Raw genomic sequence first — 16,640 nt, 5'->3', positions numbered from 1 at the left:
ATAATCAATACGGAATTTAATAGGTAGCCAATGAAGTGATGATAGCGCTGGACTAATATGCTCAAATTTTCTAGTTTTAGTGAGGACCCTGGCTGCGGCGTTTTGGACTAGTTGGAGTTTGTTTAAATTCCTGCTCGTGCATCCTGACAGTAGTGCGTTACAGTAGTCTAGCCTAGAAGTAATAAAGGCGTGTACTAGTGTTTCTGCATCACGCAGGGACAGGGCATTTCTGATCTTGGCGATGTTGTGAAGATGTAGAAAAGCTGTCCTAGTGATGCTGCCTATGTGTTGATCGAGTGATAAATCTGAATCTATTATAACGCCGAGATTTTTTGCTGCTGATCCAGGTGTGGCTGGAAAGTCGGCGAGATTTAAGATTAAATCTGGTGATTTACTTCTTGCTAATTTTGGACCCAGAAGGAGAACCTCCGTTTTGTTACTGTTTAATAGGAGGAAGTTGCGTGACATCCAGCCTTTCACGTCTTTTACACAGTCCTCCATTTTCTTTAACCTGTGTTGGTCATCAGGCTTGGCTGATATGTACAGTTGAGTATCGTCTGCATAACAATGAAAGTTTACGCCATGATTACTTATAACTGTGCCTAACGGTAACATGTATAGTGTAAATAGTAATGGTCCTAATATAGACCCCTGCAGAACTCCAAATCTCACTTTTGAATAATTGGAAGATAAATTGTTTACCCTAACAAACTGATAACGTTCTGATAGCTAAGATCTGAACCATGATAGGGCCGTCCCTGTGACTCCAACCATGTTTTCTAACCTTTCTAGGAGAATATTGTGGTCTATTGTATCGAAAGCCGCGCTGAGGTCAAGTAGCACTAAGAGAGATATGTAACCTTGATCAGAGGCAAGAAGAAGATCATTAGTTATCTTAACTAGAGCGTCTCAGTGCTATGGTGTGGCCTGAATCCAGACTGGAATTTTTCATATATATGGTTCTTGTGTAGATATGAACTAAGTTGTTGGGCCACAGCTTTTTCTAAGATCTTAGATATAAACGGTAAGTTAGAAACAGGCCTATAATTGGACAAAACGGCGACATCAAGATTTGGTTTCTTGATCAGGGGTTTGATAACTGCTAGTTTAAAAGCTTTGGGTACATGGCCCAGACTAAGGGATGAGTTTACAATAGTTGAGATAGGGTTTATAATAACTGGCAGTACTTCTTTGAGTAATTTTGATGGAATTGCATCGAGTGTGCAGGTTGTGCAATTTGCAGAAGAGATCATCTTCTCTAGCTCTAGCTGTGGGAGGGGGTGAAAGGTTTCCAGACTCTTTTCTACAGCTGTGTTTTGTTCTATATCAGCCAAGTCAGATGGCAGCAAAGCTGGATTTGAATTTGATACTGTTGGTTGAATTTGTTGTCTAATATTATCAATTTTATTATTAAAGAAGTCCATAAAAACTTCACTGGTGAGAGTTGCTGGGATTTCTGGTTCATTACCTGCCTGATTTTGTGTGATTTGGGAAATCACATTAAACAGAACTCTAGGATTATACTTATTATTCTCGATCAGCGAGGCCAGATATGCTGAGCGAGCTTCAGTGAGAGCATTTCTATCCTCTATAAGGCTGTCCTTCCAGGCAGTGTGGAACACTTCTAGTTTGGTATGACGCCATTTCCGCTCTAATTTCCGAGCTGTTTGTTTTAAGGTCCGGGTTTTATCGTTGTACCACGGGGCTTTTTCTGCCTTATTCTTTTTATTTTAAGTGGGGCCACATTTTCTAAGGTGGATCGTAAGGTATTTTCTAAATAATCGGTTAGTAAATCTAGTTCAATTGGATCTGATGGAGTGGAGACTGGGGTTGATAACTCTGGGAGATTTTCTATAAATTGTAGGGCGGTAGATGGTTTTATTGTGCGCTTTGTTGAATAACGAGGGGACGTATATATATTATGGCTAAATCGTAGCTCATATGAAATTAGGTAATGGTCGGAGATCGCTGTGGTTTGCGATAGGATATTCAGCTTGTCTATGTTAAGACCTCGTGTCAAAACTAAATCTAATGTATGACGACAGTCGTGTGTTGGCCCTGTTACATTTTGGGTAAAACCAACAGAGTCTAGGATTGAGGTAAATGCCCTTTTTAATGGGTCGTCTACCTTCTCAAAGTGAATATTAAAATCTCCTACAATTATTACTTTATCATTACACACAGCCAGGTTTGCAGCGAAGTCACTAAATTCTTTTATAAATTCAGAGTATGACCCTGGTGGTCTGTAAATGTTAAATAATGAAAACGCCTTCTTTTTTGTGACCGGATTTGTGACGTGAATAGAGAGGACCTCAAAGGAAGTAAAAGTGTCGCATTGTTTCTGACTAATATCGAGAGTATTTTGGTATATTACACAGACTCCACCTCCCTTGCCTGATAGTCTTGGCCTATGTGCATAATTATAGCCTACAGGCGTGGCTTCATTTAAAGCTGAATATTCATCTGGTCTAACCTGTTTCAGTAAGACAGAAAAAGTCAAATTTATGATCGCTTATAATTTCATTTACGACGACTGCTTTAGAGTTTAATGATCTTATATTAAGTAGTCCAAGTTTTAGATTGAAGGTCTTAGTGCCATCATCATAACATGGATATATGTTGATAAGGTTATTTAAGCGGACTAATTGAGTTTTTCTGTGATTAAATTTAGTTTTAATTCGGGCCAAAGACACAGTCTCAATAAGGTTAATCTTGGGTGACGCCTCAAGGCGGATCGCAGACGGTCGGTTTAGCCTGTCTGTCTGCGGCCTGGTCCCGGCTCTGGGTTGTCAGCAGCGGTTTACACTACTCTGCCGACTAACTAAAAGACTATGTGCCATGCTGCACGAAAGTAAGGCAGCACCCTCCCGCGTGGGGTGGACACCATCCCTACCTATAAGACCAGGCTTGCCCTCAAATCGTAACCAATTATCTATAAAGCCCACTTGATTTTCGGAACCATAACCAAGGTAATGTAGATAATGTTTCTCAACATCTTAAAACATTAGAGAGCATTTCTTCCAAAAAGTGAAATGCCTACTTAGTATTTAACAATTACTAGAGAAATTCCAGTCCTGCATAGCCAAAGTACAGACACAGCATTGGTCCATGTTATGAATGAGCTGAATATTGATTGATCCGGTATGTAACATTACTATTCATTCAGGTGTGCTCCCCATTGTGTTCAGTCTCACGTCTGAATTATATGAAGTTAATATCTGATGCTAAAATGTGTTAGATATCAAACATTTTTCCACTATAATAATTTATCTTTTCAAATATTTTTTAAATGAACTTTTTAAAAATGTAACCCTGTTGTATTTAAGCCTAAAGTTACTGACTATGCTTATATTTATATTTTTGACTGTAACTTGGTGATGGTTTTCATTGTTATCAACTAAGGTATATGCACAGATTCACCACAATCACAGCTTTAATAACAATAAGCCACTTTATGAATTCTATTGATTATTAATTAATTAATAATTCATAATTAATCAATTAATAAGACCCTGGTTTTAGTGACCAGTGCACTATTGGATGTATTAGAAATATAATTATAATAAAGTCAGGCTCTCAGACGGTGATTAGAAGTAATTCCAAACATTATTATTTGATATGGGACTCAATTCTGAAATCCCAGATATCGACTTAGACTTAGACCAATGGCTTGCAGGCAGCTAAGGAACAAATATACTCACTACATCAGGAAAACTAAAGCAGAATATTGTGGAATATCCATTTTTAATATTTTAATGCTATCACTCTTTGATTTGTGGTGTATTACTCTTATATTTTATTGCTGTTAATCAGTTTACTCTGAATTCGATTTCTTTTTTTACTCTTAAATTTTACTATTATCATTATTATTGTTATTGATATTTATTTTTTATATATTTTTCCATTTTTTAATTCTTTTTAAATTTTTTCAAGCTCTATTTTCTTAGCTACATTGTCAATGTATTCTGAGTTGAACTAAAGGTTGATTGATTGATTGATTGATTGCTTATGGTCCGGGTTGAAAACAGTTTGGCAACCCACTAACCCAACCAAAAATGTACAAGCTTAAAAAGAACACTGAATCTGAACATCGACAACGAACACAGGTAATGTAAAAGTATATTTGGTTCAACCCATTATTGACTGAGTGGAACCAGAGCCATTGGGCCGAGCCCTTCAGATCATCTTCATATCAGTGAACTGACCCTAGTCTACATTACAACAGCTCTAACTCTGGAGCGCTCACCCGCGTTCTATATGCATATTCTGTCTCATTTCCATATCATTTCCATATGCAAGTCAGTCATGATGTGTGTGCCCCTCCCCCACCTCTCTCTCTGTTCTCTCTCCATTCATTATTTAACTCTTTTAATCTGATATTTTATTGTATTTAGTTATTTCATTGGCCTGGTTAAGGCTTTTTAATCTGGGTCAAGCTTCTCTCTGTGATGTAGTGTGTTTATGCAGTTGATGCAAGAGGTAGACATCTTGACATGTTTGGTTCTGTTTGGGTCCATCATTATTCATTGGTCAGCTATGTTGTAGTAAAAGGTCCTTACAGCAGAAACCAGATGAGAGGGGAAAGTGCTTTAATCTTGAGTAACAGGGATTATAAACAATCCAACACTGCCCTCATGTGGATGGGTCTATGCTAACAGTACGGTTTAAGGTAGTGTTTCCCAACCTTTCTTGTGTGTTTCCTGCTTTAACGCTGCCACTTTAACTCAGAAATATGCTGTTAATCAGCTGATGAATTTGATCAGGTGTGTTAGGAAAGAGAAAACACTAAAAAGTGCAGAGTTGAGAAACACTGGTCTAAGAGACAGATGTGAGTTCAGCTACAGAACTTTCTTGCTTTCTGTCATTATGATAATGACAGGTGTCTGCCAAACACTTGTTCCTATGTTAAGGGTAATCGAACCCATTCTTTTCATGCAAGTGCTATGACTGACTGAAAAGGCTGTAGAAACTGGACAAGAAATACTAAAATAAGAAAATGTTCAGGAACAGAATTAAGTCGTTCCTGTACAGGTAACCAAAAACCTGGACATAGCCCTTCACCTTCTCGAATATAAACACCTCAGCCTGTGTCCTCACACACATTCCGCACAAACTGTAAGTAGTTTTAAATCTGGTTGAAATCAGACTTCAGGACAATTAACAGATCAGATCAGGTTTCATCATTCAGCAGCTTTGATAATCAGCATGTGACATCAAACACAGTGGCGCACATTAACATATTCTAGCTTAAATGCAAATAATTGAAGCTTTTAACAAAAGTTTGGGTCACATTAATTAGTATATATTATCTAGTTTTGCAGTCACCGTTTCAGTATGATGTTATATGTGTTCAAGTGGTTTCAGTCGGAAACAAAACAGAGGCCCTGGGAATAATGATCTTTGTTTACTTCTGGTTTCTAATATGTTTCAGACCATCTAAATACTTTGAAAATACTGTTCAGCCCAACCGGCTCTATGTGAATAAGCAATTGCCGTCTTAGCTACTAAACCCACCAGTTAACCAAATTCAGTGGAGTGTTAAGTTCAAGTTCACTACCCACACCCAGGGATGATCACTGCCAGACCTGTTGAATCTAAACATCACTTAAAAAGAATCTGTGTGGCAATGTGAAGCAGCTAGAAGGTCTCAAAAAGCAGCACATGATGTCACCTTCTAAAGAGATTTGAATACAGATGGAAAACAAAGTCACTAAAATCTGGAAAGAGTAACAAAACCATTGCTGAGGCTCTGGGACTGCAAAGAACCACAGCGAGAGCCGTGATCCACAAATGAAGAAAACTTGGAGCGACGGTGAACCTTCGCAGGAATGGCTGTCCTACCAAAATTTCACCAAGAATGCAGCCACGAATCATCCAGGAGGTCATAAAGGAACCCAGACAAACATCTAATAAACTGCAGGCCTCAGTTAAGTTCAGTGTACGAGATTCCACAATAAGAAAGACACTGGAGAAAAATGGCATCCATGGGACAGTTGCAAGGTGCAAACCACAGCTGACAAAACAGAACACAAAGGCTTGTCTCACATTTGCAAAGAAACATCTAGATGATACCCAAGACTTTTGGGATAATGTTTGGTAGACTGATGAGTCAAAGGTTGGATAACTTTGGTTCTGTTACATCTGGTATAAAGCTACCACTGCGTTCAACCAAACGAACATCACGCCAACAGTGAAACATGGAGGTGGTAGTGTGAGGTTTTGCTTTGCTTCTGTAGGACTTAATAATTGATATGTCCATGAGTCCATGAGTCCATGAGTGCTCTCTATCAGAAAATCCTGAAAGAGAATGTCCACCTGTCAGTTTGTGACTTAAAACATAACAATGATCCAAAGTACAGAAGCAAATCCGGAGCTGGAACCATAAACCTGTTGCAGAAACACTCACAAATCCGGCAATAAGCTGCATTTACAGCTTAATCAAGGACCAGAACACCTCCCTCCACCAAGGAAGCGATAAAACACCTGGCTTGGGATCCAGCCACATGGCTCCCTAAGCACTCCTGAACTAAGACCTTCTCTGAGGACCAAGTGGAGTGTAAGGTGTAATGATACGCTCCTGTTTTCTCTCTGCTCATGGATTTAATCTTTTATTGACCTTCTTTATGTTATTGTTAGTTATACTATTCTGTGTGATCTGGTGTGTTCATCCAGATGACTGAATTCATATTCATATTCTCTTTCTTTATTCCCTTTCTTTATTCCCTTTCTTTATTCCCTTTCTTTATTCTCTTTCTTTATTCCCTTTCTTTATTCCCTTTCTTTATTCTCTTTCTTTATTCCCTTTCTTTATTATCTTTCTTTATTCCCTTTCTTTATTCCCTTTCTTTATTCTCTTTCTTTATTCCCTTTCTTTATTCCCTTTCTTTATTCTCTTTCTTTATTCCCTTTCTTTATTCTCTTTCTTTATTCCCTTTCTTTATTCCCTTTCTTTATTCTCTTTCTTTATTCCCTTTCTTTATTCTCTTTCTTTATTCTCTTTCTTTATTCCCTTTCTTTATTATCTTTCTTTATTCCCTTTCTTTATTCCCTTCCTTTATTCTCTTTCTTTATTCTCTTTCTTTATTCCCTTTCTTTATTCTCTTTCTTTATTCCCTTTCTTTATTCTCTTTCTTTATTCCCTTTCTTTATTCCCTTTCTTTATTCTCTTTCTTTATTCCCTTTCTTTATTATCTTTCTTTATTCCCTTTCTTTATTATCTTTCTTTATTCTCTTTCTTTATTCCCTTTCTTTATTCCCTTTCTTTATTCTCTTACTTTATTCCCTTTCTTTATTATCTTTCTTTATTCCCTTTCTTTATTATCTTTCTTTATTCCCTTTCTTTATTCCCTTTCTTTATTCTCTTTCTTTATTATCTTTTATTCCCTTTCTTTATTATCTTTCTTTATTCCCTTTCTTTATTTCCTTTCTTTATTCTCTTTCTTTATTCCCTTTCTTTATTATCTTTCTTTATTCTCTTTCTTTATTCCCTTTCTTTATTCTCTTTCTTTATTCCCTTTCTTTATTCTCTTTCTTTATTCCCTTTCTTTATTCTCTTTCTTTATTCCCTTTCTTTCTTCTCTTTCTTTATTCGCCGTCTTTATTCTCTTTCTTTATTCCCTTTCTTTATTCTCTTTCTTCATTCCCTTTCTTTATTCCCTTTCTTTATTCCCTTTCTCTATTCTCTTTCTCTATTCACTTTCTTTATTCCCTTTCTTTATTCTGTTTCTTTATTATCTTTCTTTATTCCCTTTCTTTATTCCCTTTCTTTATTCCCTTTCTTTATTCTCTTTCTTTATTCTCTTTCTTTATTCCCTTTCTTTATTCTCTTTCTTTATTCCCTTTCTTTATTCTCTTTCTTTATTCCCTTTCTTTATTCCCTTTCTTTATTCTCTTTCTTTATTCCCTTTCTTTATTATCTTTCTTTATTCCCTTTCTTTATTCCCTTTCTTTATTATCTTTCTTTATTCTCTTTCTTTATTCCCTTTCTTTATTCCCTTTCTTTATTCTCTTACTTTATTCCCTTTCTTTATTATCTTTCTTTATTCCCTTTCTTTATTATCTTTCTTTATTCCCTTTCTTTATTCCCTTTCTTTATTCTCTTTCTTTATTATCTTTTATTCCCTTTCTTTATTATCTTTCTTTATTCCCTTTCTTTATTTCCTTTCTTTATTCTCTTTCTTTATTCCCTTTCTTTATTATCTTTCTTTATTCTCTTTCTTTATTCCCTTTCTTTATTCTCTTTCTTTATTCCCTTTCTTTATTCTCTTTCTTTATTCCCTTTCTTTATTCTCTTTCTTTATTCCCTTTCTTTATTATCTTTCTTTATTCCCTTTCTTTATTCTCTTTCTTTATTCCCTTTCTTTATTCTCTTTCTTTATTCCCTTTCTTTATTCTCTTTCTTTATTCCCTTTCTTTCTTCTCTTTCTTTATTCGCTGTCTTTATTCTCTTTCTTTATTCCCTTTCTTTATTCTCTTTCTTCATTCCCTTTCTTTATTCCCTTTCTTTATTCCCTTTCTTTATTCCCTTTCTCTATTCTCTTTCTCTATTCACTTTCTTTATTCCCTTTCTTTATTCTCTTTCTTTATTGTTTTCCTTTATTCTAGTGATGTAGATCAGTACCAACTTTACTGAAACACTTAAACACTAGATCTGGACACTGGATCACTAATCATTTATTTATTGAAGGGCTTTCAGCGTCTTTCTATCCATCCATCCCTCTGTCTGTCTGTCTGTCTGTCTGTCTGTCTGTCTATCTGGGTTAAGGGAAAGAAACAGAATAGCCATCAATATTTTGTTTTGGTTTGATGTGTTTTATTAATTCTTCATTTCTCCTTCTGGTGGTAAAAATCTAATCTGAGACCTCAATCAGCACAAGAGCAGCGGGTCCGGTGAATCTCTCATTTATTTTTAGAACAGAATCTGTGATCTTTCCCATAAAGAAGAGCTGTTCGTGTTCATATGAATGCAAGTCACAGTGGTGGTGATTAACGTGCCAGTGTCTCTCTAACTTAGCTTTCAACTATTTTCACTAATTCTTTTTAATCAGAAAATGTTTTTCTTTTTAAAAAATTGATGTATAAATATCCATTTATAACAGTTAAACTGTTACACAGTCCACGGATTTAACACGTATTTAGACACAGCCACTTTCTCACTACTTGTACGGTTGCACTGTCAAGTCAAGTCCAAGTTTATTTACGTAGCGCTTTTTGCAACAGCCGCTGACAGGAGAGGAATCAAGACTCAGAAGGGGAACCCATCCTCCTCTGGACCACGCAATACTACAGTACAGAAAAGGAGAAAAACAGGTAAAGCAATGACTTAAATGACTTAAATCATTCATTAACTCAAGTTTGTGCAGCAGCAGCAGCAGGAGGGTCAGTTCATGCAGGTGAGGTTTGCACACCACTGAACAGCATGAAGCTCAAGCTGGTGGTCAAGCTGGTCCGGAAGGCTGGTGAGCAGTCGCACCTATTCAAAGCAGAAGAAGAACAGCATAAGACACACAGGATGGGCAGCCGATCAACTGAGCGAAGAAAAGAAAGAAACACACAGAGTCAGTTCTGTAATGAGTGACTGATCACAGATTACAGTGTTAACAGAGCAGCAGAGACTCCAGCAGGTGGAGCTACTACAGCCTCACTAAGAGGGAGAAACCAGAAGGTAGCAGAGTCATGAGGCTCCCTGAGATGTCAGCGCCCCTCCACTCCACCGTCAACAAACCTGAGTGAGTGAGGCAGTAGGATGACAGCACCAGCACTCCGAGGTTACCATAATACTCTATGACCATGAACCCCCAGATCTGCACCTTTTATCTGACAGGGAAGACTAATCACCAAAGGCTCCACTGTACAAGTAAGTTTTTAGCCTAGACTGAGGCTGAGTCTGAGTCCCGAACATTAAAAGGAAGATTATTCCAGAGCTGGGGGGCTCTGTATGAGAACGCTCTCCCCCCTGATGGAGCTTTATTAGTTCTAGGTACCAGCAGCGAGCAGCACCTTGTGATCTAAGTAGGCGTGAGGGTTCATAGTGGGAGAGAAGGTCACCCAGGTACTGAGGGGCGAGTCCATTTAGAGCTTTATAGGTCATTAATAGGATTTTATAATCAATGGGAAATTTAACTGGTAAACAGTGCAGGGCTGATAAAACTGGGATGATATGGTCAAACCTTCGGTTCTTGTGAGACCTTGGCAGTATTGGACTAGTATATCGCAGTATTGGACTAGTATATTGCAGTATTGGACTAGTATATCGCAGCATTGGACTAGTATATCATAGTATTGGACTAGTATATCATAGTATTGGACTAGTATATCGCAGCATTGGACTAGTATATCGCAGCATTGGACTAGTATATCGCAGTATTGGACTAGTATATCGCAGTATTGGACTAGTATATCGCAGTATCACACTAGTATATCGCAGTATTGGACTAGTATATTGCAGTATTGCACTAGTATATCGCAGTATTGCACTAGTATATCATAGTATTGCACTATTATATCGCAGTATCGCACTAGTATATAGCAGTATTGGACTAGTATATCATAGTATTGGACTAGTATATTGCAGTATCGCACTAGAATATTGCAGTATTGCACTAGTATAACGCAGTATTTCACTAGTATATTGTAGTATCACACTAGTATATCGCAGTATTGGACTAGTATATCATAGTATTGGACTAGTATATTGCAGTATTGCACTAGTATATCGCAGTATTGCACTAGTATATCACAGTATTGCACTAGTATATCATAGTGTTGCACTAGTATATCGCAGTATTGCACTAGTTTATCACAGTATTGCACTAGTGTATCATAGTATTGCACTAGTATATCGCAGCATGTGCAGAATTTATTTTAGCCACTGGGGTGCAGTATTTATTTTAGCCACTGGAGTGCAGTATTTATTTTAGCCACTAGAGTGCAGTATTTATTTTAGCCACTAGAGTGCAGTATTTATTTTAGCCACTGGAGTGCAGTATTTATTTTAGCCACTAGAGTGCAGTATTTATTTTAGCCACTGGAGTGCAGTATTTATTTTAGCCACTAGAGTGCAATATTTATTTTAGCCACTGGAGTGCAGTATTTATTTTAGCCACTGGAGTGCAGTATTTATTTTAGCCACTGGAGTGCAGTATTTATTTTAGCCACTGGGGTCCAGTATTTATTTTAGCCACTGGAGTGCAGTATTTATTTTAGCCACTGGAGTGCAGTATTTATTTTAGCCACTAGAGTGCAGTATTTATTTTAGCCACTGGAGTGCAGTATTTATTTTAGCCACTGGAGTGCAGTATTTATTTTAGCCACTGGGGTGCAGTATTTATTTTAGCCACTAGAGTGCAGTATTTATTTTAGCCACTAGAGTGCAGTATTTATTTTAGCCACTGGAGTGCAGTATTTATTTTAGCCACTAGAGTGCAGTATTTATTTTAGCCACTAGAGTGCAGTATTTATTTTAGCCACTGGGGTGCAGTATTTATTTTAGCCACTAGAGTGCAGTATTTATTTTATTTTATATTTATACTGTCAGAAAAAAGGTGCTTTTCAGGTACATTTTTGTTCTGCAATGTGCAAACAGTGTAAATGTTCCCTCAAAAAAACATCAGTGATCTTAAGGTCCCACTGTGTAGATAAAGGTGCATATTTGCACATTTTTATAACCAAATGAACAAAAAAATAAAAAGACAGTAGCCAAGACAGGGCGAATTAAGTCAATACAAATTATATCTCATGGCAATGAAATACAATACAATTACGTCACCTCACTACAGGTCCTAAGTACATAGCTTAGAACCCTTTTTTCCTGAAAGTGCACGAGTGTGTCAACAGGAGCACTGAAAAGATTTTGAGCACATTTGTCTTGGGTCATTAACCAAGATCCAGTCTTACCGGCTCTGCTAGGCAACTATGTTGTTATCCCTCCACCCTCTGTTAGGAGAGAAGGTTCCAGAGTAAACACTGCCTAAGCCAAGCTATAATAAAAGTGAAAGCCAGTTGCTCCGTTCAGAGAAGAAAGATAAGGCAGTTGGAGAGAAACGCTGTGAGTACCCAAATTTAAGCTTCTAAATAATTTGAATCTGCTCTAGATAAAAAAATAAAAATAAAAGTAAAATAATCTGCAGTGTGTTTTTAAAGCCAAACGGAAAACATGGTGAGTTCGTCACTGGTCACGTTAAGTATGAACCAGTTTCAGTTCATCATCTCATTAAAAACATAAGATTCTTGTTTTTCCAATTTTTTATCAAAATGAAGTGACTTTGTTTGGTTTCACTGAACATTCAGGGGAAGTTTTACCAGTAAGAGAGAACTGGGCTGATGACTACTAACATGAGCTGACATTGGCCATTACCCAGCTAAGCTTGGTCAAATCTCAGTCCATTTTCAGACTCGCGTCAGGGAGAAGTGTAAAAGTTTAACAGCCTGACAAGAAGCTCGAATTGACCCAAGTTATGATCAGTATCATCTGTAATACCAATAAGTATTTACTCACACACACACACACACACACACACACACACACACACTATTTAAGCTGCTTATCCACCTTGGTGTTGGTTGGGTGCTGGAGCCTATCCCAGCGGTCATTGGGCAGAAGGCAGGATACACCCTGGACAGGTCGTCAGTCCATCGCAGGGCAGACAGACAGGCATACACATTCCCACACACCTACACAAAATTTAACATGGCCTGACTGCATGTCTTTGGACTGTGGGAGGAAACCGGAGAACCGGAGGAAGCCCACATGGTTAACAGTCACTGGGCAGAAGTGTATGATGTGCTTTAGGACAGAAAAACGTGTATCTGAGCTGTGTTTTCTTACTGATATATGAATGAATAACAGTAGATGAAGATCAGTTCATTGGGTTTTACTGGAGTCTTAACTAACAGAACTGACCTTCTGACCTGGGGCCTCATTTATAAAACTTTGCGTGGAATCTGGAGTGAAAATGTACATGCGCTCAAAACCAGGAAATTGCGTGCGCACAAAAAAAATCTGATTTATAAAACCCTGCGTACGCACACCTGCACGTTGTTTCCTCTTTATAAATCACAACCATCTTCAAACTGAGCGCAGCTGAATCAGCCGCACGTTCCGCCTCCGCCCCGCCCACTTTTACCCATAAATGGTCAATGCAAATCACTCATAAATATTTAAATGGCAGCTTGCCCCATTCTTTTTGAAGCGGAATAATGGATGAGAAAAAGACGAAAAAACGAAAATTTGGAGAATGTGAAGTGGAAGTCCTTGTTTCAGAGGTCGAGGCAAGGAAAAATGTGTTGTTTGGGAGCCTTAGTAGTGGAGTGACAAACAAACGCAAGTTTGTTGAGTGGCAACATGTGGCTGCAGCTGTTAACAATGTAAGCTCTACAAGCCGCACTGTGGCAGAAGTAAAAAAGAAATGGTCGGACTTGAAAGTAGATGCAAAGAAACGGATTTCTTTGCACAGGAAGAGTGCAAGTGCTACTGGTGGGGGAAAGGCCACACTTTCTCCGTCTCCTTTTCATGAGAGGATGGCATGTTTAATTGGGGAACCCCTGTTAAGTGGCGTGGTGACTGAAAAGGAGGGCGATGAACCCATCACTGGTGAACCAGGTAAAAACAAATTATCCATAATCGTACATAGTTTTAATAAAGACGCAATAATCAGACTTTTTTTCCTAGAATGGTTTATTAAATTATTTAACCATCACTGTTTTTTAGAGAGGACTGTGGGAGTGGACAGCAGTCATTCAGCTGAAGACTGCCAACCCGGCCCCAGCGGTGTCTCCGGTGCCCCGGTTGCCTCCAGCGGTGTCTCCGGTGCCCCGGATGCCTCCAGCGGTGCACCACGTGCTTTAAGCGGAGGTCGTGTTCTGACTGAGGCTGTTTTACAAACACAAATAAACACAATTACAGCAATTGACAATTTAACAAATGAGCTTAAAGAGATTAAGGGGATACTGTCTGAAATGTCAAGTACATTAAAAGAACTTGTTAAAAAATACCTTTGCGTTTCTCTCCAATTATTTATAATCGACGCATCACGTCCTCGCGCAGTCTGACTGCTTGAATATTACGTGCGTCAGGTGGGTAAACATGTGGGTCTGGTTCAGGGTCATTTGCTTGTTGGTCGGTCATTATCAGGGGGAGACCATTCTGCTGTGCCATGTTGTGTAGCACGGCACATGCTCTCACTATCCGGCAGACTCTTTCTGGGTTGTAAAGCGGTGTAAACCTGATGCATCTAAACAGCGCCAGCGGCCTTTTAGCAGCCCGATGGTGCGTTCTACAGCAGAGCGTGTCAGAGTGGGCACGTCACTGTAGCGTCTCTCCTCTGTGCTCTGTGGGTTTGGAAATGGAGTGAGGAGCCAGCGCTTGAGCGGGTAGCCACTATCACCTAAAGAAATTAATCCGAGATAATGTTGCATTTACTGCTAGGGCAACTGCTTCAATTCAAATACTAATAACACATTTTAAACTTACCAAGAAGCCAACCGTCCCGTACAGCTCCATTTTCAAGACGGGTTCCTACACTGCTGTTCCTCAGAATAAATGAGTCATGAGTAGAACCAGGCCATCGAGCAACTACGTTGGTTAAGGTCATTGTAGCATCGCATATGACCTGTACGTTTATAGAATGAATTTGCTTTCTGTTGATGAAAGCAGCTTCATTCTGGCTTGGTGCTCTTATGGCAACATGAGTGCAGTCAATTGCTCCGATTACATTTGGGAAACCGGCCACTGCTGCGAATTGCACTTTAATGTCAGCCTGTTCACTCAAAGTGTAAGGAAACCTGATGTACCGACCTGTCAGTTTTATTATGCCAGATAATACTCCTGACATCATGGAGCTTAAGGATGGTTGAGATATCCCCGACCTGTCTGCTAATTCCCTCTGAAAGCAACCAGTTGCCAGGAATCCAAGGGTTGTTAACACCTGTAAATGGACAGGTATTGCCCGATTTTGTAGTGTTGGTCTCTCCAAATCTGGACCCAACTCAGCACACAGTGTCAAGAGAATTGCTCTTGGAAACCTAAATCGGCTCATTAACCAGTCATCATCGTTTGCAAAAAAATCTTCATGATCTCGAAAAATACGTTGTCGCCTTATTTGGCGGCTCGCTAGGTCTTCGAGTAATGCCAAAAAAGCCATTATGACAGACAGCGCATCAGTCGATCTTGTCTATTTATATAGCTGTGATTTACTGCAAATAGTTACAGCTGTTAATTATCTCAAAATATTAACAACCAATTTCCCTTTACTGTATCTTTATTGCTTTATTATTAGTTCCATTTGCTGTCGTCATGATGATGATGATGATGATAATAAAATACGTTTTATTAAGTACTCTTTTAAAACGTGTTTAAAAGTGCGAAATAAAACAATATGTAGAATTAAATGAACCTTAATTAAAATGCAGAGTGAAATAAAACCAGCTAGAATAAAATAGTACTACAAATAAAGTCGAATAAGATACAGCATGCACTAAAACCTTAAACATACAGACAAAAAATAATGACTGCAAATTAATTAATAATTAATTAATATGTGTTTGTTAATCTTTGTTAATCCTTCTGTTCTTAATCTTGATCTATTCGGGATTAACTGATGCGTGAGGATGGTTTGCGCATTTACTTGCAATTCTCTATTTAACCAGATGATGTCACTATTTCCCCATTCTCTCTATCTCTCTCTCCGCAATGTTTTACAGGTTTACGGCAGCTCTAGAGTTTGCTTAAAACTACGCACGTTTTTACGCCACGTACTTTTTTATAAATCACAGTTTTTGCGAAAGATGTTGCGTGCGTACGCACAAAAACGGGTCTGAAATGTGCGCACGCAACATCTTGCGCAAAAACTGATTTTTTGCGTGCGCACATTTCAGACCCATTTTTGTGCGTACGCACACTTTATAAATGAGGCCCCTGGTGACTTTAATACTTCCCTGTAAGTGAACAGGCTGATGAGGCGGAGCTGAATCTGAGGCGGTGATTCTTCTTCTTCTTTCGGCTGCTCCCTTTAGGGGTCGCCACAGCGGATCATCTGCCTCCATCTTGCCCTATCCACTGCCTCCTCTACTTTTACACCAACCATCTCCATGTCCACCTTCACTACATCCATAAACCTTCTCTGAGGTCTACCTCTTCTCCTTCTACCCGGCAGCTCCATCTCCAACATTCTTTGCCCAATATATCCACTACTCCTCCTCAACACATGTCCAAACCATCTCAACCTGGCCTCTCTGGCTTTATCTCCAAACTGCTCCACCTTCACCGTCCCTCTGATCTGCTCATTTCTAATCTTGTCCATCCTGGTCACTCCCAACGAAAATCTCAGCATCTTCATCTCCGCCACCTCCAGCTCAGCCTCCTGTCTTTTAGACAGAGCCACAGTCTCCAAACCAGACATCATAGCAGGACGCACTGCTGTCTTGTAGACCTTTCACTCTTCCACTCTTTCACTCCTGCTGCTATCCTTCTGTCACACATCAGCCCTGACACCCGTCTCCACCCACTCCATCCTGCCTGCACCCTCTTCTTCACCTCTTTTCTGCACTGTCCATTGCTCTGGATGGTTGACCCAAGATATTTGAAGTCATCCACCTTTACGACCTCTAGTCCTTGCATCTTCACCTTTCCACCTGCCTCCCTC

General features: G+C 38.8%; 1 protein-coding gene across 1 annotated transcript in view; it reads left to right on the top strand.

Moving 5' to 3' along the window:
• Positions 1 to 11,959: 11,959 nt before the first annotated feature.
• LOC108410739 (NACHT, LRR and PYD domains-containing protein 12-like) overlaps positions 11,960 to 16,640 on the top strand; it is a 30,673-nt gene continuing 25,992 nt past the window's right edge. The window contains exon 1 of the mRNA XM_037541091.1: positions 11,960 to 12,046. The gene's annotated coding sequence lies outside the window, so the exon portion shown is untranslated. The remainder of the gene's footprint in view (positions 12,047 to 16,640) is intronic.

This window comes from Pygocentrus nattereri, chromosome 9 (genome assembly GCF_015220715.1).
Source record: "Pygocentrus nattereri isolate fPygNat1 chromosome 9, fPygNat1.pri, whole genome shotgun sequence".
In the NCBI taxonomy this organism is placed as follows: domain Eukaryota; kingdom Metazoa; phylum Chordata; class Actinopteri; order Characiformes; family Serrasalmidae; genus Pygocentrus; species Pygocentrus nattereri.
The sequence above is the reverse complement of the archived record's forward strand: the minus strand, read 5'-3'. Positions and strand labels throughout refer to the sequence as shown.